Below are 24,021 nucleotides of genomic sequence, written 5' to 3' on the forward strand. Positions count from 1 at the left end.
TTTTTTTAATATAAGCCTGCTTCAGTGTAGAAAAATACAGAAGCCATTTTAAAAAAAAATCAGTGGACACATTCAGTGACTACTGAAATTAATCAGTTGGTCATTTAACTACAAGAGTGTGATTAAGTATCTGATGTGTATTTAATATTTGAATAATATTGTAAGTATATTGTTTGATTAAGCATTGCTTGTTGTTCATGGTTATATGTAAAGTATGTGAATGACATACGTTATTACACCACTATGTCATAAGTGTGCGCCTCACTAAAGTAAGACGAAGTAGACATGCATCTCCTGGTTTCCCGTGTTTTTAGAACAACATAGAACATAGAATAGTACAGCGCAGTACAGGCCCTTCGGCCCACATTGTTGTGCCGACCCTCAAACCCTGCCTCCCATATAAGCCCCCACCTTAAATTCCTCCATATACCTGTCTAGTAGTCTCTTAAACCTCACTAGTGTATCTGCCTCCACCACTGACTCAGGCAGTGCATTCCACGCACCAACCACTCTCTGAGTGAAAAACCTTCCTCTAATATCCCCCTTGAACTTCCCACCCCTTACCTTAAAGCCATGTCCCCTTGTATTGAGCAGTGGTGCCCTGGGGAAGAGCCGCTGGCTATCCACTCTATCTATTCCTCTTAATATCTTGTATACCTCTATCATGTCTCCCCTCATCCTCCTTCTCTCCAAAGGGTAAAGCCCTAGATCCCTTTCAATTTTCTATCAATTAGCTTCATGTTTTGGAGTTACAAAACATAAAAATATTCCCGCACAAAATTTCAACTGTGAACTCATGCAGAGTTAAGTCAGATTGACATGCTATAAATTGTAATTGTTGTGTTACTTAAAGATACATCAACAATCTACCTTTGGAAAAAAACACTTCAGTTGGCAATGTCACAAACAAGGAAAAATCTTTCTTTGGAATCCAAGAGAAAGTTAGTGTTAGTGCAAATATAAAAACAAAAATACATGCAGTAGTTTCACAAAGCTAACATTTAATCTAGCAATTAAATCTACCCTAAAGTGTATAATACTTTAACAGGGGTTACACACTTTAGCTTACAATATTCCAGTACTCTTTATGATCACAAGGCTATACAGGTTCTATCATATTTAAAGCTAATCTAATACATCCTCAGCCATGATCAAAATCCAAATAACATTCAATAATTCTTGACACATCCTTAAATAATTTAGATTTTACATTATCTAGAGAAATGTAGGCCTTAAAATTGAAAAATAAATCATTTGCCAAAGTCTATTCAGTCTGTCTAGATACTCTTTTAGGTCAGGGAGGATCCAAAGAATATCAAGGCTGAGTGGAAAACACTAAATATCATTGTTATGGAAATTTCACTGAATAAATGGTTTTGTTCTCAAATGACTCAAGTCAAGAGATGACAGTAATACGATAACTGTACACAACAGTCATCATTCTACCAACCTCTTGGTTCATTTCAGAAGTCCTTGAAAATATATCCCAAACAGACAAAGGAGATTTATTCCAGTAAAGGTCATATTCAAGCACAAGCTTCTCCATTTCCATGGCAGTGCAGAATCTTAGAGTGAATTCAGCCTACTGAAACTTCATCGCAGGAGTATAACAAACAAGCAAAGTTTTTGTTCTCTATAAGATTGCACAGATTCAAACTATCAGGTTCATGTGAACTGCAACCATCCAAGATGATCAATGATTAAAGTTCTTAATAAAATAAAGCACAGGCAGGAATCAGTCAATACAGCCATTGTCTTTCATGCTTCTAATCTACAAATCAATCTACATCCTGTTTTCTGAATCCAGTTATAATTCATCCAGAATGGCAGCTTTGATCTTTAATGAATCATCTCATTGAATTTTATCCTTTCGTTTCACTTATTTATTGAGATCCAGCACGGAATTGGCCCTTCCAGCCCTTCGAGCTACGCTGCCCAGCAATCCCCTGATTTAATCTGAGCCTAATCACAAGACAATTTACAATGACCAATTAACCTACCAACCGGTACAGTTTTGGACTGGGGGAGGAAACCCAGGTGGTCAGAAGAACATACAAACTCCTTATAGGCAGCGATGGGAAATGAACCCGGGTCACTGAGACTTTAAAGTGTGGTGCTAACCACCACACTACAGTACTGGGCCACCCCATGATAGCAGTTTATGAATTTCAATGCAAGATGAACAGGTAAACAAGCCGGGCTTATCAAATTTTAGAGCTTAAATACGTTTTGCCAGATATGGATATTGACTGAATCGTCCTTATCTTTAGAAAGAAAATAAGCATCGTGGAGTCAAGTTCCTTGAAACATGGTTTCCACTTGAATATGAAACTCAGTGATCGGGTGCATTGGGTGAATTTGCTTACAGTGAAGTCTTGTTCTGGTACTCTGCACTGTGAGATGATTTTATAGAAGCTTGGAAAGGGGTGCCAAATCTATGGGATGCACATCCTTCCCCATGTGGAAGCTCCAGGATATTTCTCATGTCCTGGACAACCACAGGAAGTATTACCAGCTGGAAGCTCAAGCTCCTCATTTGACCTAAAGCCAGAGTTAATGTCACTATTGTCCATCTGCAAGGTTCACGGGGAGCAGTTAAGTTTCGAAGTTGAGGTCTGGCCAAAAGACTGAACTAATTTAGTAGAATATGTAATTTAGTAGAAAGCAGCTATGTGGGACAGGCAATGTGATTCACATACCAAACACCAGATTCTAGATACAGATACTCTCTTCCAAGCTCTGTTATAGGAAGATTGGGACATTGTTTTCAGTTATGGTCACCCTGCGATGGAAAAGATGCCATTGAGCTGGAAAAAGAGCAAAGATCTATAAGGATGTTGCTGGGACTCGAGGGACTCGGCTTTGGAGGGAGGTTGAGAAGGTTGGGACTTCTGTCATCAGAGTGTAAGAGAATGAGAGATGATCTTATAGGGGTGTATAAAATTATGAAGAAGATAGATAAGGTGAATCTTCACAGTCTTTTTCCCAGGGATGAGCAATCAGGAATTAGAGGGCATATGCTTAGGGTGAGGGGGGGAGGGATTTAATACAAACCTGAGGGGAATCATTTTCACCCAGAAGATGGTCAGAATATGAAATGAACTAACAGAGGAAGTGGTTGAGGCACGTACCTTAACAACATTTAGAAGATACCTGCAGAGGTACATGTCTAGGAAAGGTTTAGCAGGACATGGGCCAGATTGGAATCTTGGTTGGCCTGGGCCAGTTGGGTCAAAGTGTCTGTTTCCATGATGTCTGACTTTTTGATCTTAAGATGGGTGTGGCAGGCACAATCATTAAGTCTGCAGTTAACACAAAGATTGGTCGAGTTGCTGATAGTATGAAAGGTTGTTGCAGGCTTCAGGGCAGGGGTTCCCAGTCTGGGGTCTGCAGACCCTTTGGTTTATGGTAGGGGTCCATGGCATTAAAAAAAGGTTGGGAACCCCTGCTTCAGGGTAATAGTGATGTGTGGGTGGAATGGATTGAGATATGGAAGATGGGCTTTACTTCTGATAAATGTGTGGTGATGCATTTTCCTAAGTACCAATGAGGTTAGCACTTACATCATGAATGGTAGGGTCTAAAGGACAGTGGTTTTCATTAATTGGGACATTGATTACAAGAGTAGGGTGGGTATGCACCAACTTTATAAAGCATTGGTCAGACCTCAGTTCGAGTACTACATACATTCTGATCACCACAGAATAGGAAGGATGTGATAGCAATGGACAGGATGCAGAGGAAATTCACCAGGATTTTAGCTGGGAGGGAGCGTTTCAGTTGCAAAGACAGATTGGAGAATCTAGATCTGTTTTAGCAAAGATGAAGTGGGGCATAATTGAGGTATTTGAAAATATGTGTGGTATAGGTGGGGTAGAGATTTTGAGGGGACTTATTCATCCAAAGAGTGGTGAGTATCTGAAATACACTCTATGACAGAGAATGATGGAAGTAGAATTGCTGACAGCATCTAAGATGGTGCTAGACAAGTACCTGAACAGCCTAAGCATAGAAAGGCTACAAGCCAACTGCTAGAAGATGGTACTATTACAGATGGATGTCCTCTGGTCAGTGAGGATATGATGGGCTGAAAGTCCTGTCTTCATGGTATATGTTCCAATAAAAGATGAAGAATTAAAGGATCTAGTATCTTCAAAAGATATCTTTGTCTGTAACTACCGAAGCTCCAAATATAATTTTTCAATCTTTTTTCACCACAGAAGTAGTGGCAGAGGAAATGGTAGCAGTGTGCAGATTGTGGGAAGATATGGATGGTGTTGTCAACTGGCGAAATGCAACGGAACCTGCAGAACTGCAGGGTAATACATCTGGGAGGTGCAACAAGGAAAGGGAAAAATACAACAAATGGAAGGATATTGAGTGGTGTCAAGTAACCAGAGACCTTGAAATATATATGCACAGATACATAAAAGAAGCACAAAGGAAAAAGGAAAACTCCAGATGAAAGATAAGAACAAAGTTTCTTCAAGTACGTAAAGTATATGATAAACCTCTTTCTTTCTCTACAGATGCTGCCTGAACTACTGAGTATCCCCAACCATGGCTGTTTTTATTAAAGGTGTTACGAAAGACAAGCAAGTCTTTATCAATCAAAGCCATTGAGTAAAAGAGATTGGACGTCATGCTTGAAATGTCAACAGCATTAGTTGGACCACAGTTTTGAATACACGGTGTATGGTTTGTATTCATAAGTGATGAGATTGCACTGGATAAGATACAGAAGATATTTGTGTGGATACTACCAGGACTGAACAATAACAGAAATGGGGAAAGACTGGATAAGTTAATGTTTGCTTTGGAATAGAAAAGACAGAAGGAGTCCAAGGAGTATGAGGCATCTTGCTAGTGTAAACAGTAAATACCTATTTTCCCTCAAATAGAGGTCAAACTGTGTGAAACATAGATTTAAAATAATTAGCAGAAGGATTAGAAGGGAGGTGATACAATTTACTTTTCCACCCAGAGGATGGTTAAAAACAGGAATTCTTTACCCATAGAGTCAGAAACTCCTTTAGAAATTACTGTAATACAAACTGACTGACCACTCACAGCTTTTGTATGTCCCATTGTTTTCTCTAACTTCCCATGTTAAACCAGAAATCAGACAGCTCTCTCTCCTTATGGATGATTTGACCTCAATATTCTTTCCTCTGTCCTCACTGCAATTTGAAACCAAGCTGCTTTCTCCCTTTCCTCATTCTGAAGGATCTCTGAGTTTAAGCACCTCTCCTTCCACAGGTGCTAACTGACCGGAAGACTTCTGGCATTTTTGCTTTTATTTCACACTTCCACCTGTATTATTTAGAAACTGTGTTACATTGCTTTACATTAATTACCTTCTACTCCAAATAGGCCAAGCTATAATGTTAAAACAGTTATCAACAAAAACAGTCACTACCTTTTAGCTCAATATATCAAACTGCACAAAAATGGACAAGGCTTGAATAATCCTGTGAACATATTTTTCCAAAATTGACTGAAAATATGTCCAAAATTGACTGAAACTGTGCCACAAAAATAGGGAACCTTTAGGATACTAACCCTCAGAAGAGAAAAGAAATAAAAAGGTGTAAAACAAAATCTATGCCATCCAGAAACTATGAAACCCATAAAGAAACTAAGGTATTGAAAGTATTTTTTATTATGTGGTAATTCTAAAGATAAAAATTATCCATATTTTTTTCCAAATACCAAGAATTATTCAATGTACAGTTGTTCCCCTTATCTGGCATTTATGTTCTATTTCAGCTGCTGAAGTAAAGCTACTTATTTAAGAGTATAACTTTTAAAACAATAGTGCAAATGACCAAGTGGCAACTTACTAACTTACTGCTCGTTACACCAGTGGTATTTAGGACAGTAATGAAAGTCCTCCATCTCTGTCTGTCCATAGCACTGCACACAGATAAAGGATTCTTCATCGCTGTTTCCATAACAATATTTGTTTGACCATTCAGGGTTGTTAGCCCTGAGCAGAACCTCCGAACCTGGAGGACCAGTGGACCACTCTTAGTCTGGCATCTAACCTTTGACTTTTCTGGTATGGCTGGCCCTACCAAGAGCCAAAGCACAAGGCCCTGACTCCAGCCACCATACCGTAGCCAGACATCCCACCTCTCCTGGAAGTTCCGGGAGTCTCCCGCATATGAATAGTGGCTCCCTGATGCCCGCAAATTATATACAATATCACGGAAATCAATTTTTTTGAGAGAAAGCGAGCGAGAGCAAGCAAGCGAGAGCGTGAGAGAAAGCAAGCGAGAGCGTGAGAGAAAGCAAACGAGAGCCCACGAGTGACGAGCGAGAGAGCGTGCGCACACACGCCATGGCAGAGTGTTCCAAAAAAAAACTATAAAACGTACGTCACCCCAGACTACACCAAAGTGTACCCCTGCCTAAAAGGGGTCAAAATAATGACAGTGTTCCTCGCTGCACTGTTTGCAACAGTGACTTTTCTATTGCCCATGGTGGGTTAAGACTGTAAAAGACATGTTGAGGTGAGTTTAACAGGTGTCATTCGTTCATAGCTAACGTTATTTAAACTAGCTGGCTAGCAGCTAAGGAGCTACTCTATTGCAGACATCCCACCTCTCCCGGAAGTCTCCCACAAATTGATGGTGCTACCTCCCTGAAATCAGTTTTTGCAGGGTGGGATGTCTGCCGTAGCTCTCCAAGTCATTGAGGCACTCAAGCCTCCAAACCCTACGGCAAGGTTGTAGTCCTCTTGGAAGACCATGTGGGGGGAGAAAAAGTATATTAATTTACTTGTTTGTCATGCAAAAGCAAAAACAAAACAGTTGAATTCATTCATTTATGATTCACATTCATTGCCCAGTTTTGGATTACATTGTTTGCTTTAATCAAAAATAATTGCATACGAGTTACCTAATTTTTTTTATATACATGTCTAACAACCCATTAAGCAACAAGAATGTAATGCAGAAGAACACTGTGCTTAAATCTGAATCTTAACTAGGCTCGGCTTTGTATATTTTTGAGGAAAATTCCTCACTCAGGTGTAAAGGTGCTAATTAAATAATGGCAAATAAATAAATAGTGTGGTTTGGCCAACAAAATGACTTTGCAGCATTCGATTTTGAGAATTTTCGGCTGAATTTTGCATGGTAGCAATGTGCAAGGCAAATGAGAACGTGGGTGGCTCGAGGTAATTACCAGAGAATGATCCAGTTTGGATGATCTATGACAAACCTGTTCTAGGAAAATGGGATTTTGTTGTCAGGAGCTATGACAAATAAAATAATGCAGCTAAAACAACACTAATTTACTTTTATTAAAACTAAATAATATCTGAATGAGTTGCAGACGTCACAAGGCCTTGGTACATGATTTCAAGCTCAAGTAAAACAAATAGCATTTGTGACTTGGTTTACAACTAAGGTAGAGAATGGATTACAGTGGATTCCATTTAATTGGGGCAGCCATTTATTTGGGACAACACTTAAAGAACAAAAACTAATCGAGAAAATAGCTGGGATTCCCTTCATTTATTTGGGACACTATACCACTTATTTGGACTTTTGCCGAACAGTTAGACACAACACTGCTTCGAGCAAATTGCGTCAGCTGCATACGTTTGTGTTCAAAAAGCAGCGAGTTCTATCACATTGATAGTTGGTGAGAAGTGAGCAGCAAGATGATTCAGAACTGTTCTGCTCACTGCAGTTTCGAGCATTCGGGCTTACAGGTGTCAGAAATGGCCAGGAGTGAAAATGAAATGATTTCACTACTTCAACAAGTTAGAAACTACAAAGAATTTGAAGAAATTGACAATCACCTTAAATGTTACAATGAAAATGAAGAATTTGAGGAAACAGTCCATATTCTGCACTAAAGAGTCTGTGCTGATTTGGATTATTTATAGTCAAAAGAACATGATGCAGATGAATTCCTCCATTGATAAGTATCGGGATCTAATACACAGTATTATAATAATGCAGTAGTATTGGTAGTATTCTAATTCTGTTTTTATTTAAATACATAATTTGTTACTCAGTTCATCTTTTTAATACTTAATTTTAACTATTTCCATGAAACTCTAGTTAATTGAGGCAGCCCCTTAATTGGGCCAAAATGTGCTGGTCCTAATGTGTCCCAATTAACCAAATATATCAGATAAAAATATATGGAACTGTTTTATTTGCATGAAAATTAAAATGCTTCATCCAAGAATGAGTTAAGCTGAGCACAAAGCTAGCCACATCATGCTTGATAGCTTGGGGAGTTAGCTGCTGAGAAAGGCTGGAGGATGAGTCACAGGTGAATTACAGAAAATTGTTATTGAGGAGACAACGCCTGGATGTGTGCGAGACAAATTGTACAGGACCAAACCTCCTTACAAATGCAAAATCATGAAAATGCCAGAAGCTATCCAGATGATAGAACCTTAGATATTGAGCCCTAATTTTATATAGTACCATGTCAGAAAAGAACTACATAGTAATCCAAAACAACACAAACAAAGTGCTGGAGGAACTTAGCAAATCAGGCAGCATCTATGGAAATTAATAAACAGTTGACATTTCAGGCCAAGACCCTTCTTCAGGACCAAGTGCTCCCTCTCCATCGCATGTTACTTATGGATGCCAATTTTTTATCTCAACTCCACGTTTCAGAACCCAACCTGGAACCCTTCAACTGAAACCCTTATCAACCTTGTGTTCAAGACTCCTGTCAATTGAAATCTTGTTTCACTACTCATTTCATTGACTCTTCACTCAACCCTGGAACATCTAGACAGAAAAGGTACATACATTAGCGTGCTCTTTATTGACTATAGTTCAGCATTCAGTGCTATCATCCCCTCAAAACTAATCAATAAGCTTCAAGACCTTGGCCTCAATACCTCCCTGGTTGAGTGAACTTGGCTTTTTGCCAGGGTTGAAATGGCTAGCACGAGAGGGCACAGGTTTAAGATGATTGGAAGTAGGTACAGAGGAGATGTCATGGTTAAGTTTGTTTTTTGTTGTTTTTTTTTACGCAGAGAGTGGGGAGTGCATGGAATGGGCTGCTGGCGATGGTGGTGGAGGCAGATACGATAGGGTCTTTTAAGAGACTCCTGGATAGATACATGGATCTTAGAAAAATAGAGGACTATGGGTAACCCTACGTGATTTCTAAGTTAAGGCCATGTTCGGCATAGCTTTGTGGGCCGAAGGGCCTGTATTGTGCTGTAGGTTTTCTATGTTTCTGATTGGATCTTCGATCTCCTCACTTGCAGATCCCAGTCAGTTTGGATTGGCAACATCTCCTTCACAATCTCCATCAGCACAGGTGCAGTCAATGGTGTGTGCTTAGCCCCCTGCTCTACTCTATTTATGATGGTGGAGCTGAGCACAGCTCTAATGCCATATTCAAGTTTGCCAATGACACCAGTGTTGTAGGCTGAAAAATCAGCATATCGGAGGGAAATCCGAGTGGCGCCACAACAACAACTTCCTCAATGTCAGCAAGACCAAGAAGCTGATTATTGACTTCAGGAGGAGGGAACCAGAAGTCCATGAGCCAATCCTCAGCGGAGGATCAGTGGTGGAGAGGGTTAGCAATTTTAAATTCCATGGTGTTATCATATAACTCGGCAATGCCTCTACTTCCTTAGGAGTTTGCAAAGATTCAGCATGACACCCAAAACTTTGACAAACTTCTATAGCTGTGTAGTGGAGAGTATATTGACTGGCTGCATCACAGCCTGGTATGGAAACATTAATGCCCTTGAACAGAGAATCCTACAAAAAGTAGGAGATATGGCCAAGTCCCTCATGGGTAAAGCCCTCCCCACCATTTAGCACGTCTACATTGTCGCAGGAGAGCAGCATCCATTGTCAGAGATCCCCAAAACCCAGGCCATGCTCTCTTCTCGCTGCTGCCATCAGGAAGAAGGTACAGCAGCCTCAGGATTCACACCACCAGGTTCAAGAGTCATTATTACCTCTCAACCATCAAGTTCTTGAATCAAAGGGGATAACTACACGCAACTTCAATTGCCCCTTCACTGAAACGTTCCTACAACATGTGGACTCACTTTCAGGGACTCTCCATCACATGTTTTTGATACTTATTGCTCATTTATTATTTCTTTCTTCTTGTCCTTTGCACACTGGTTGAACACCCAAGCTGCCGTGGTCTTTTATTGGTTCTATTATAGTTATTATTCTATTATCAATTTATTGATTATGCCCACAAGAAAATTAATCTCAGGGTTGAATATGGTGACATATATATACTTTGATAATAAATTTACCTTGAACTTTGAATTTACTCTGAATTTTAATTTCAAATCATTATTTAGTGCACTAGGTGGCGCTCTATTGCAGAAGGTGATTGTACAGTAGTTAATTAGGCTTAAGGCCTGGATTTTTCAATTTATAATAATTTCCTCCAGTTCTATTAGTCTGTTTTATTCATATATTAGCTTCAGCAATTCACACCCTTTTAAAGTGAAGAATTTACCATTTCATTCACATTCTATATTACCTGCTACTTCTTGCAAAACATCTTGGTGCCCATCACATAATGTCAGAGAAGACACAAGAGACTGCAGATGCTGTAGTCTGGAGCAACACACAATCTGCTGGCAAAACTCAGTGGGTCAAGCAGCATTTATTTGGATGGACGTTGGGGGGGATTGTTGCAGTTTCAAGTGAAAACCATGAATGCAGAAGTAAAATCAGATCCTGAACTACTTTTTCTGGTTATTTCTTTATTGGAACTAATACATCGCATGATAACTTGGATATGACATAGGACTGTGAAAAGAGATTATGAATAAGGACCTAGTGCTTAAAAATTATGAATGCTTTATTACAGATCTACTTGTATTCATATAACACATCACCAGCATGAACAAAAATGGAACATTTTTTACTTATTATTTATTGAGATACAGCATGGAATAGGCCTTTCAAGCCACGCCACCCAGCAATCCTAGCCTAATCACAGGACAATTTGCAATGACCAATTAAACTTTTAACTAGTACATCTTTGGAGATATATTTATATAAATAATTTTTTTGCATTGTTGTATTTTACTGATATTTTACATGTGCTTGTTTTCTTATAAGTGTGAGGTCTAGGCCTCAAGCCATGGTGTCACCTGTTCACAGCTGCCAGGAAAGAGGTGTCGGAGCCGGTGCATTCCACCAGGGACAGTGTGCTGTGGTGTACGGTCTGAAGTCGGAGCTGCCCCCAGTGTCTGCTCGGCAGAAGACAAGCTGTATTGTGGCTAACAGCAGGTTTTGGTGGCATTCATGGCTCAGGTCTGGACTCGGGGCTGTATCTTATTGATATATTAATGTGCTTGCTGTCTTGCGTGTGCTATGGGTGCTTTGTGATGTGTGACTGTTGGTACTGTGTTTTGCACCTTGGCTGGACAGAGTAACACTGTCTCACTTGGCTGTACTCATGGGTATTCATGTATGGTTGAATGACAATTAAACTTGAGTTGAATTGAATTGACTGTGGGAGGAAACCCACATGCTCACAGGAGAACACACCAACTCCTTATGGGTGGTGGTAGGAATTGAACCTGGTTTGCTGGTATTGTAGAGTGTTGTGCTAACCACTATGCTATCATGCCCCCCATAAGATACTTCATTGTGAAGGCAAGGTTCATTTCTTCATGTGTTGAAAATCTACAGCTTTATAAAATCAATTGATATTTACAAACTTGCTGTCTTCCTTCAACTATGATCATGGAAATGGAATGCAAAATTCTCAAAGTAATTCTCAGCATAGGACATTTGGTAGCCTGTGGTCTTAGACACTTTTTTTTTTGCTGATAATTATATTCGTTGATGCAGAGTTTTGCTTAATTTGCATAAAGGTAAATAAAATTTATGACAGGATCATCAGATTAATTATCATGCCTTAAAATCAGTCCCAAATAAATGTTTGTAGAAGAATAATGTAGAATATAGTCTGAAGAAGAACCAAAATTATTCTCCCTAATTTCTCTTGTTATTTTGCTCCTTGTCTACCAGTTAGGGAGTGGCTGCTATTGGGTCTCCAATTAAGGAGAGACGATAGCAGACGCCTCACTGTATCTCACTAATTCCAGAAATTATTTCTAATTTATATGCTATAAACCAGGGTGTACTTCTGTGGTAAATTAAGTAGAGATCACTAATTCTAGTTTTTGTCAGTGGTTTATTTTGCTTTACCAGTGCAGACTCAGCAAGGCTAGAAACGTCTTCAGATCATGGAGATCAAGCAAGTACATCGTCCACACCAAGGTGAAGCTGTAGCAGAGCTGTATCCTGTCCACACTCTTGTATGGGTCAGAATGCTGCATGACAGAGAACGACCTTGCCAAGCAGCCATCATTCCATACCATGAGCCTCCGGAAGATGTTTCGTATTTTCTGGCCAAGATCGATCCCCAACCACCCCCTACTCCTTCAGTGTCATCAAGAGGATGTGGCCACGATCACCATGAGAAAATGGTGGAGATTGATTGGGGGCATGTTGAGAAGAGAGACATCACCAAGATGGCACTTCATGGACCCCTGAAGGGCGGAGGAAACGTGGGGGACCAAAGACAACTTGGTGGCATAGAGGCAGAAATGAGAACTCTGAACCACACCTGGGCACAACAGAGAAGATGGCCAAGGATAGACAAAGATGGAGGACCTTCAGTGCTGCCTTAAATGCAAGCGGCATAACAGGCAGTAACTAACTTATTCTGCTTCAGGAACACTTTCTTTGGATCAATAGTTATGGAAGCAATGAGGATGGGAGGAGAAGCTGGGGATAAAAATTAGGTTTGATGAAAAGTCATTAAAATGAAAAGCTAATAATTATCTTTCCCTTTATTGATGCTGGCTGACCCCCTTAATATTTCCAGCAAGTTCTGACAAAAAAACACTATCAAACAGTAGAAATACTCAAAGAGGTATCTAGAGAGATAAACAAACCCCAAGTCAGAAATTATCCATTTTCCAGTGAAAGCACCTTGATTCCTAAATGTAGGAGTCATGTATCTATTTATTGTCTGTATTGTGTTTGTGTTGCATGTCTTCTCTCTGGCTTAAGGTAACTTGACATGTGGGCTTGGATGGTGATAGAAATGAACAAATATAGAGACCTGTTCACCTGTATGGCAGCATAGAGAGGGGGTGAGTAGGAAGTGCATATTTTTTGTTGACTGCTCATCCTTATTTGAATTTGATCCAATTATGCTCATCTCACTCGTTTTTGTATTACATGAATTGCAGAAGAGTCGAATGATTTTACTGTTGGTTTGTAATAAAGGATTAAAAGTACTTTTTCAACTTGGAATTCAGTTGATTGGAAAATACAGTGCAATACTCCCTTACTTAGCCCAGCTTCAATGCCAGATTACCATGTCCAAATACTATTCATGAACCCTCCCCTCAAGCCCCACCGTTGGCAGATTTACAGGTTTCACAATGGTCTCATTGCACACCTCAGAACACACACAAGCCTGGAGTGAAAAATAAATCAGCCTTGTTCCTGAGGTACAGTTCTAGAATTAACATTAATAATGTTTTAGTCTACAGAGGAAAACAGAATAATCTCATATCCAAGCCTGAAAGCAAAATTGAGATGGAAAGCTCTATTCAAGTAGCTTATTCTGCACATTCCAAATGCTATTTTGTAAAGAGACACATAGCAGATACCCCAGTGTAACTCACTGATTTTAGAAATTATTTCTAATTTATATGCTATACTGATATTATGTAACTTTTCAATGTTAGTTAACAAATTTGACATTCAAGGCTTTAAAAACGACTGATTTAAGGAAGATGCTGTATTGTTGGGAAGAGTTTCATGCTCTGAAACAAACTGTCATGCCAAATTTTAATATGAGCTCAGTATGAATATGTAGCCTGTACATTCATTGCTTCAGTGGTGAACACAATTTGCCAAGCGTCCACTAAGATTTTTCACAATAATGAGATTATTGTCACAATTCTGAGATTTCTCACAATAGTTTTTTTTAAGTGCTAGAAATAGCTTGGCCAGTATCAGTTGAGTAAGAAACAGTTCACATCTCAGGTCAAAAGACAGACTACTGGAGGAACTCAGCAAGTCAGTCAGGAACTGTGCAGGCAAAGGGACAGCGTCAGGTCAAGGCCCCATAGTGGCCCTGATCATCTGCAATCTCGTGTCTCCACATCCAAAGTTCCTTCAGTATTCCACCCGCACCCACCCCATTTCTAAAGAAAGAACAATTTGGCCGACTTTTCTCTACATGGATGAAAATTGCTAAGCATTTCCTTCGTTTTGCAATTGTGATATTTATATGATGTACAAATTCAAGACTGCTGATTTCACAGAATAACTATTCAATCTGTGTACGATGAAAATAGCATTGATGACAATCTTCAGTAAATGCTAAGTGTTATTTCCGGTTTTGTCCTAAACAACTCATCATTCCTCGTTAGCCTCCAGTTCTCTCACACCCCCATACTAGGCAGCTTTCCCTTCAGGAATGTCATAGTACAGCTGTTTCAATATATATTACTGCCACTGTCTGAAGCTCAGCTGTGGTGAACAGTTGTTCAGGAGAAAATGGAAAATAAAAAAACAATCAACATGCAGTTAAATGAAATTAAATGAGAACAGTACATATTGTGGTGCTCTGGGGGTGGGGCGTCGACAGCCCGCTCCAGCATTCCTAGTGGCCAGCGCTATTTATTGTTCTCGTCTAAAAATGCATTCGTGGGATGTTGGTGGGATGTTCAAGTTAATTTATTGTTACATTTTATCTTGGGTTGTACAGTTATTTGCCTGTGTGTTCGTGGGTCGCAATAAAAACGGCTGTCGAGTTAAATGAGCTTTTCTCATCTGTCATCATGGACCAAATGCCCGTCACAATATTGAAAAAAAACCTAACTACAAATAAAGTGCTGCAGGAACTTCGCAAACTCAAATTAGGTTTATATGGATTTTCATCACATCATTAGTGCCACATGCTAGTGAGGCCAAAAATAGGAAGACCAAACAGTTAAACATATGGCTAAGGAGTTGGTGTAGGAGGGAGGACATCTGATTTTTGGATCATTGGGCTCTCTTCCAGGGAAGGTGTCACCTGTACAGAAGGGATGGTTTCCACCTAAACTGGAGGGAGACTATTATCCTGGCAGGAAGGTTTGCTCATGCTGCATGGAGGGTTTAAACAAGAGTTGCAGGGGGATGGGAACCAGAGTGCCAGAACAGTTAGTGGAGAGGTTGTGGAGACAGGTGTTGTTAAGACCACAGACAAAGTCAGGAATCAAAAGGTTTGAGCATGGTGTGACCAATGTCCTCAGCTGCACATATTACAATGCAAGAAGTATTGTATGAAAGGCAGATGAGCTCAGGGCATGGATCAACACGTAGAATTAAATGTAGCCAGTAATGAGACTTGGTTGCAGGACTGGCAACTCAATATTCTAGGGTTCCATTGATTTAGATGCGACAGGGTAGAAGGGGTTAAAGGAGGAGGTGTGCCGTTACTAGGCATGGCAGTGCTCAGTCACGAGAACTGAGTCTGGTAAGGCTTTATGGGTGGAACTGAGTAATAAGAAAGGTATGACCACATTAATGGGGTTATATTACAGACCTCCCAATCAAGGGATTTAGAGGAACAAATTTGTAAAGAGATCAGACTGTTGCAAGAAACATAGCATTGTTATAGTCGGTGATTTTAACTTTCCACATATTGACTGGGACTCCCATACTGTAAAAGGACTAGACGGGATAGAGTTCATCAAATGTGTTCAGGAAAGCTTCCTTAACCAGTACATAGAAGTCCCAACAAGAGAGTGTGCGATCTTGATCTGTTATTAGGGAATGTGACAGGGCAGGTGACAGAAGTTTGTGTGGGGAACACTTGCATCTAGTGATCACAATGCCATTAGTTTCAAAGTAAATATGGAAAAGGATAGATCTGGTCTGTGGGTTGAGATTCTAAATTGGAAAAAGGCCAGTTCTGATGGTATCAGAAGGGATCTGGCAAGAGTGGATTGGGACAGACTGTTTTTTGGCAAAGGTGTACTTGATAAGTTGGAGATCTTGAGAAGTGAAATTTTGAGAGTACAGACTTGTACATCCCTGTTGAATTAAAAGGTAAAGATAACAGGTTTAGGAAACCTTGGTTTTCAAGAGATATTGAGGTACTGGTTAAGAAAAGATAGGTAGATAAGTCATTGAAAGTGGTGTCACAGGTAGAGAGGGATGTAAAGAAAACTTTTGGCACATTGGCCTTCATAAATCAATGTAGTGAGTTTAGGAGTTGGGATGTTATGTTGAAGTTGTATAAGAAATTGGTGAAGCCTAATTTGGAGTATTGTGTGCAGTTTTGGTCACCTGCCTACAGGAAAGATGCAATTAAGATTGAAAACATACAGAGAAATTTTACAAGGAGTAGAGGACCAGCATTATAAGAAAAAATTGAAGAGGTGAGGACTTCATTCCTAGGAATGTAGAAGATTGAGGGGAGTTTTGATCGAAGCATGCAAAATTATGAGTATAGATGGAGTAAATGTAAGCAGGCTTTTTTTCTACTGAGGTGGTTGGGACCTCAACCAGAGGTCATGTGTTAAGGGTGAAAGGTAAAAATTTTTTAAGAGGAACATGAGGGGAAACTTCTTCACCCAGAGGGTCATAGGAGTGTGAAAGTAGCTGCCGGTGCAAGTGGTGCATGCTAGCTGGAATTTAATGTTTAAGAGAAGTTTGGATAGGTACATGGACGGTAGGGTATGAAGGGCTATGGTCCTGGTGCAGGTCGATGGGAGTAAGCAGTTTAAAAGATTCAGCACGGACTAGATGGGCCAAAAGGTCTGTTTCTGTGCTGTACTTTTCTGTGACTCTGTGAGTCTAAGAAGAATTAATGATTAATCAGTTTTACTTTGCTAATTAGCGATCTTCTCCAAAGCTTTACACAAGGCAAACAGAATCACAGGGCAAACATCAAAACAATAATGAAGCACTGGACATACCAGAGGTGGTAATGAATCAACTCACCAAAGCGAGATAGGGCCCAGCCCTATGTGAGTGGTGCCACAACAACATTCCCCCGCTTAACATCAGTAATACTAAAGAGCTGATTGTTGACTTCAGGGCAGGGCAGGGCAGGAGGGTGAACAGGCGCTAGTCTACACCGGGGAAACCAACAATGGAGACAGTCAGCAGCTTTAATTCCTGTGTGTTAATATATCTGATGACCCGTTTTAGGCAACACCACATCGATATAATCAAGAGGAAAGCATGCCAGCATCTTTACTTTCTTTGGCCAGCTTGTCTCCAGGTAAGAGTCCTGACTGGTCTGGTCGAGCAATTCAAATGCAAGAAGCTGCTGAGTAATATTAGACATCACGGGCACACCCCTTCCTACAGGAGGTGCTCCCTCAGGAAATCAACATCTGAGGATCCCCACCATCCAGCCCATGTCATCTTTTCACACCTACCATTAGGGGGGAGGTACAAAAGTCTGAAGTCCTACACCACCTCAATCAAGAACAGCTACTTCATTTCAATCATTCAGTTCTTGAACCAACTGACAGAACTCTAATCACAATAGTTTAGCAACACTCTGGCCACTTCACATCAAAATGGACTTTTATTGCCATAATGGTGTGTGTTTTTCTTGTGAATGCTGCACCTGTACATGTGCCCAAGATGCTGCTGCAAGTTTTTCATTGTACCTGTGCATATGACAATCAACTCAACTTTTACTGTCACTTCCATCAAAGTCACGTGCACAGAGCCAAGTACCAAACAAGTCAGCCGGGGAAAGTATCAGAAGAACTCTGGAGGCGATACCTCAATCATAGTTTACGGTGTCATAGATTTTAATATTGAAGAACAAACATTTGCATGTGGCTAGAAGAGTTGGGTTTCCTACTTTAGACTAGGAAAAGGGAAGGATGACTGGAGAATATTTAGAGTGGTTGAAAACATGGATGCCAACAGTGAGTGAGGAACGTCAGAAGAGACAGAATTCTTCGAGAATTCGGGCTTGGCTACAAGGATAATATGTTAATAGTATTGGGGATTGTGAAGCGAAATTAGGTGAGTATTCATCAACAAATGGGTGGGACTTGGTACTGGCTAGATTATGGCAGGGATTTTGCATTGGTTTGTGTGACAAGATGCAGATTGCCTTGAAGATAGAAACATTTATCATTTCAGTTCGTATTATAGTAAGAGGGGAAGATACCTGCAGTTTGGTGGATATGGGACTAAGAGATCAGAGAATGGGTCTCATGGCTAAACTGAGCTGAGGGTACATGGTGCAAGAGGTCGGCCCATGTTTCAAGGCAGGTGAGAGAGGTGAAGCATAATGGATATAGTTGACCTCTGCGGTAAAGAAATTCATGAGCTCCTAGCATTTGTTCCAAGAGAAATTTCAAGGAAACACTAATTAGAGGAGAAAGGAGGTTGGCAAATTAACACAAATTGACCTTACTGTGGTATGAAGTTTTGGCAGAAGAAAGTGAAACCAAATATCATTTGGAAATGAAGAATGGTTCAGGTATTTTAGCAAATGCAGTATATTCATTTTTGCGGATCTTGCACACAGGGATTATACACAAAAATGAGACCCTAAGAGGGGTATCCACTAGGGCAGGACAGAGAGAATTTTACTTGCATCATGAAAGACAGAGTCACAGAAAAGCTCAGAAATGGCCTTCGGCCCATCTAGTCCATGCCGAACCATTTAAACTACCTAGTCCTATTGACCTGCACCCAGACCACAGCCCTCCACACCCCTCCCATCCACATACCTATCCAAACTCTTCTTCAGCGTTAAAATCGAGCCAGCCCGCATGTACCACTTGTGCTGGCAGCTTGTTCCACACTCTCATGGCCCTCAGAGTGAAAAGCACAGCCAGGTGAGGGAATAGCAAAACAACTTAATGGATCGTAAGTTATGGAAGTATAATAGTGAATCAAAGGACAAAAACTTGACAAAAATGTCACTCAAATGTCATTGTAACAACAGTGAACTGCTGAAGGAACTGAACTGGTCAGGTAGCATTTCTGGAGGCAAGTGGACAGTTGACAGTTCGGTTTGTGACTCATCTGTTTGTTTATTTTATTGATTTAATGAGATGCTGCAGAGAGTGGGCTTTTCTGGCCCTTCAAGCCATGTCCCCCAGCAATCCCCGTTTTAACCTTGGCCTAATCACGGGACAATTTACAATGACCAATTAACCTACCGACTGGTGTGTCTTTGGACCGTGGGAGGGCACTGGAGCACCCGGAGAAAACACACACGATCACGGGAAGAACGTACAAACTCCTTACAGACAGCGGTGGGAATTGAACCCGGGTCGCTGGTACTGTAAAGCATTGTGCTAAGCACTACGCTACTGTGCCGTCCCACGTATCTGTTCATTGGCTATCTAAGGAATGCAGAAGGTAGTGAGGTCGTATGGGTATAGGTGATCATAGATGATCTTTTAATATGAAAGATCACTGGATAGAGAGATTAATTAAGAGGTTCTGAATGTGAATAGACAAAACAGAGTGCAAGAAAATGGCATTACAGTACTCAACAGCTGAAAGGGCTGAATGGCCTTCTCCTGTTCTCATTTTCCTGTTTTGTTAGCTAAGAGAATTAACTGTGAGAGGACAAGGAGAAATCAAACAGGGGAACTGAACAAGGCAAGGTAAAAAGGAATTTGAACCAGAGAATAAGGGGGATTGAAGCGGAAAGAGACCAAAGAAATTCCAAGGACTACAAACAACAATAGCAAACAACGTGACAACAGAAGAGTATTGAAAGAGGGTGAGGACAGGGGGAAAACCAGGGTCAGGGGTTGATAGTGGGTACTGAAGAGTACAACAAACAGTAGAGCAGGAGCACTAAGCGGACAGGTTTGTCTGAGGAGCCTTGGTTAGTGTGACACTTCATTAAGCTTTGAATTCTGATTTTATCCAGGCAGAAAAATATTCACCAAGCTTTCAGAAAATAAATAATGAACCAGAAAATAGGACAAAAAGAATTAGAATTGATATAAATACAATTGCACAAATTACACAATCTGTAGCTACATGGATGCTTCTCATAGAAGCAAGACATTGCAGGTGCTCAGGTAATTATGGCTCTTGAGCATTTTGTTACAATACATCTAGGGCTAGGCTACCAACAAACAACTTCACTGCCACCAACTGTTGAAAGGGGCCGTGTGTGACAGATTGTAATAAGTTAGCTCGCCATAGCATGCTTGATAGTAGCCTACATGTTCAAAGTATGCTCATTACATAGCACACAAATTTGGTACCATGCCTCAACTGGAATGAGATTAAACTGAAATCAAAGCAATTATCTGCTGACTTCAAAAATCGTACAGTGGCCGGTATCTCAATAACCACGCAGAGCGACCCAAGTTGGATATACACACCCACTAGGGAAATATCAACAAACTCACAGCAAGCACACTTTTATTTGCAGATTAGAAGGATGAAAATTTTTAAATCATGAAAAAAATTGTCATTTGTATTTTTCTTCTAATGTCGTAAATCTCAAATGCAAAAAAAGTAGCTTAAAACGGTTTTAAGCAATTCAGTGCTGCTCTTGGTGATGCATTTGAAATGGTAATTCTCCATCTATTCCTTAAGAATTTTATGGAATCTACTTTGCCAGTTCCCAGTCTCCAGAAATACTACACATATAAAACTAAATACAAAGCAAAAGCAAATAACTTGGGTTTATCTTGTGTGTGTGATAAAGGTAATCCATCCCTACCTGTGCTTTCTGACCTGACAGCAGTTAGCTACACAAGATTCTTGTATTGCCTCTCCACCTTCATTCCACTAGATGGGACTGTAGTTAGCTAGTTTTAATCTCTTTTACAGTTGCAGATAGAAAATCACCAATTGCTTTTCTTTTCTGCAACTTCCACCATTACTTCCGGCATCATAATGATCTATCTTTCACATACTGATCCGGAAGACATCCGTTAGTCTTGCGAGATCATGGATCTGTGCCTGGAAAGTCTTCACTCTCTAGGGCACAGGCCTGGGCAAGGTTGTATGGAAGACCGGCAGTTGCCCATGCTGCAAGTCTCCCCTCTCCACACCACTGATGTTGTCCAAGGGAAGGGCATTAGGACCCATACAGCTTGGCACCAGTGTCGTCGCAGCGCAATGTGTGGTTAAGTGCTTTGCTCAAGGACACAATATGCTGCCTAGGCAGGGGCTCGAACTCACGACCTTCAGATCGCTAGTCAAATGCCTTAACCACTTGGCCACGTACCCACACTACTGAGCCACAACATTATTTATAATCACATCATCATCTTTCACGAGAACTTTAACAACATCACCTCTGCATCAGGATCACCTCTCTCTGAACCTCCTGTTCTCTGCAAATGTCAGACTATTTCTTCAACATCTATTGTGCACAAACAAAAACTTTTCTCCATCCAAATACTGGAAAAGACCGAAGTCATCCTCCTCAGTACCTATTACAAAGTCTGTTCCTTATCCTTAGGCAACAGTAAACCAGAAGTGAATGATCACATTTTGTCCCAAGTTTCAGACTTTACATCTACTCTTAAAGTGATTTCCTCTGCACATGCACAGTTCATTTGCTAAAGAAACATTTATCCAAAATTTTGTTTTTATTCCTCTTTGCAAATTTGAGGTAATCCAAAACTCTACAGCCTATGTCCTAAATCACACCTATTTGTCCATCCCATGCATTTGCTGACCTACACTAGCTCCCGGTTAGGTCGTAACTCAATTTTAAAATTCTTGGTACAAGTTTTCCTTTACAAAGATGATATATAATTCCAATATATGAAATTGATTTATTATTGTCACATAGACAAGATACCAAATAGCCTCAGACAACCAAGTCCAGCTCCTGGTCTTCACATGTGGCTTAGCTACTAAGCCCGGCGGAAACATTTCTGCTGGCAGGAGAAGGAGCAAAGGCAGGTAACTGGCACCTTAAAACCAATGGCTTCGGGCAGCTGGAGCCATTCAGCCACAGTTGGCAGCTCATATAGGTAAGAAAAACTCTGATCTCAAACCTCTGCTGCCTTGTGGCTATACCTACTCATGGAGAAGGCTTTGGGAGTAAACCCTGAGCAGGAGAAGAAGAATTTCAGAGCTGTATATTTTGATAATAAATGAGCCTTTGAGTCCCTGAGGCAGTCCTACATTGAGATCAATGCTGACTGGCAACTTCTGTGATGGACTGGACTGGTCTCTGCCGTTCCATTGGATTTATCAGATGCATTGAGAGGGGAAGCTTGCTACATGGGTAACAGATTGTTCTCCATGTTGCACTGCCCAGACTTGCATATCTAGACAGCTAGGACACAACATCCGTGGTCAACCCTGAATGATGGAGGACCATACTATATCCCAAGATACAGTAAAAAAAACTTCTGTTTGCATGCCATCCAGACAGATCAATGCATACACAAACACATTGAGTCTCTGTAATTCTCTGCAGTCTCGGGCGGAGCAGTATCACGCTATGATTCATCCAGATCAGCCCGCTTTGGGGCATCTGTAACATCAACTTTCCTACTCTTCTGAGGATGTAGGGATGCTGTTGTGCTTTATTGGCTACAGCAACCACATGTCTGGATCAGGACAAATTAGTGGTGGTATTTACATCTAGGGACTTGAAGCTCTCAACCATCTCCAACCTCCACATCATTGATAAAATAAGGGACTTGTACTCCGCCTGCTTTCTAAAGTCAACGACCATATCCTTGGTTCTGATGACACTGACAGGGCGGTTGTTGTCTTCACGTCATACCACAAGACCCTCTGTCGCCTTCCCAAAAATCAGTCTTATCGTTGTGTGATATTTGGCACACTATGGTAGTGTCACCTGCAAACTTGCAGATGGAGTAAAAGCTGAATCTGGCCATACAGTCACGAGTGTATAGGGAGTAAACACCAGTGTTGAGGATAACCATGGAGGAAGTGCCACTGCCTATCCTTACTGAGTTTTTGGTCTGTTGGTCAGGAAGTTGCAGAGGGGAAGTTGCATTTAAAAGTTATCCCACAAATTGTTATTCTCATGAAAAGTGCCAACTATTTTAAGTAACTAAGTTAATTGATAATTACCATTTTAAAAAAAAACTCAATTTCAATTTCTGGTTCAAAGCGGAATTTGAGAGCTGATGGAATCAATGGTTCTGTCATGAATATAACATTCACTGCTCTTTATTCACGCTATAGGAAAATTAAACAAAGACACCACAGTCTATACACTACACATTGTAGTTCAAAGAGAAAGTGTTAATAAAACTTCAGTATGCTCCTAAAGTATACATCATTCACCAACTGTTTAACATTGAAATATTCAGGTTAATTTGAGTGAAAACTGAGAGTTATGTAATTTCCCTTTTCCACATTTTGAACAGTTATACAGATAAACAAAGGGAAATCTAAATTCAAAACGATTTCACCAAAATTTAAGTGGAAAATGGTTACATTTTAATTAGAAGTGTCACTGTAAAAATATATTGGTAAATTAATTATTGTTACATGTACTGAGGTATAGTGAAAATTTTGACTTGCTTGATAATAGTACACGTTATTTGTGACTACTTCAATATTTTGATCAATCATACCAAATGATAGATAATTAGTACAAAAAAATTGCAGAGGAACAGAGGGATCTCAGGATACCTGTCCACAGACCGTTGAAACTAGAGACACTCAAAAGATAATGGGGGTTAAGGATAAATATGAATATTGTTTTTATGAATATTGCTAGGGTACTGAGAGAAAAAAATATTAGAACTACATAAAGCACAGCAGTCCAACCCTGGTAACAAACAGGTTGTGTGATACTTTGAGGTGTAGGCTCTGGTTTTATCATGATGTCACAGAGCGGTTGATTCTTTCCCTCACTTTTCTGCCTTAAGTACAATGTTGTGGTCATGAGTGCCAAAGATAGCAATGAAATGTAGTGGGACAAGTCTCAAATTCTGAAAATTTCAGTTTAATTTGGAGACTCTGCCAGAACGGAGAGTTATTGCACAGGACGAGGAAGTTCAGGATG

General features: G+C 40.3%; 1 protein-coding gene across 21 annotated transcripts in view; it reads right to left on the reverse strand.

Annotated features, from left to right (window-relative positions):
• macf1a (microtubule actin crosslinking factor 1a) overlaps positions 1-24,021 on the reverse strand; it is a 590,515-nt gene that overhangs the window by 317,607 nt on the left and 248,887 nt on the right. The gene's annotated exons all lie outside the window — the stretch shown is intronic.

This window comes from Mobula birostris, chromosome 30 (genome assembly GCF_030028105.1).
Source record: "Mobula birostris isolate sMobBir1 chromosome 30, sMobBir1.hap1, whole genome shotgun sequence".
Classification (NCBI taxonomy): domain Eukaryota; kingdom Metazoa; phylum Chordata; class Chondrichthyes; order Myliobatiformes; family Myliobatidae; genus Mobula; species Mobula birostris.